This window comes from Asparagus officinalis, chromosome 5, assembly GCF_001876935.1.
Source record: "Asparagus officinalis chromosome 5, Aspof.V1, whole genome shotgun sequence".
NCBI classification, from domain to species: Eukaryota; Viridiplantae; Streptophyta; class Magnoliopsida; order Asparagales; family Asparagaceae; genus Asparagus; species Asparagus officinalis.
Window position 1 is genome coordinate 57,442,651 of NC_033798.1, and position 352 is coordinate 57,443,002.

A 352-nucleotide genomic window follows, 5' to 3' on the forward strand; every position below is an offset into this window, starting at 1 on the left:
GCAAAAATTTCAACGTACGACGTTCAAAACCCTAAGGTCTACGCCGGACAACGCGTAACCATAGGTCAATGCCGATCAATGCGTTGCAATCAAACAGTCAACGTACGACATTCGAAACCCTAGGGTCAACTCCGGTCAACGCGTAACCCTAGGTCAACGCCGATCAATGCGTTGCAATGAAAGGATCAATACTCCGAAAAGTATACGAGTATAAACTGCTTCTTAATACTCCGAAAAGTATACGAGTATAAACTGCTTCTTAAATACTCCAATAAGATAAAGACTCGACGCCAACAATCGATGGTCAGCTAAATCAGGAACCGACTTCAAAGTTCAAAATTCCGACAACGGT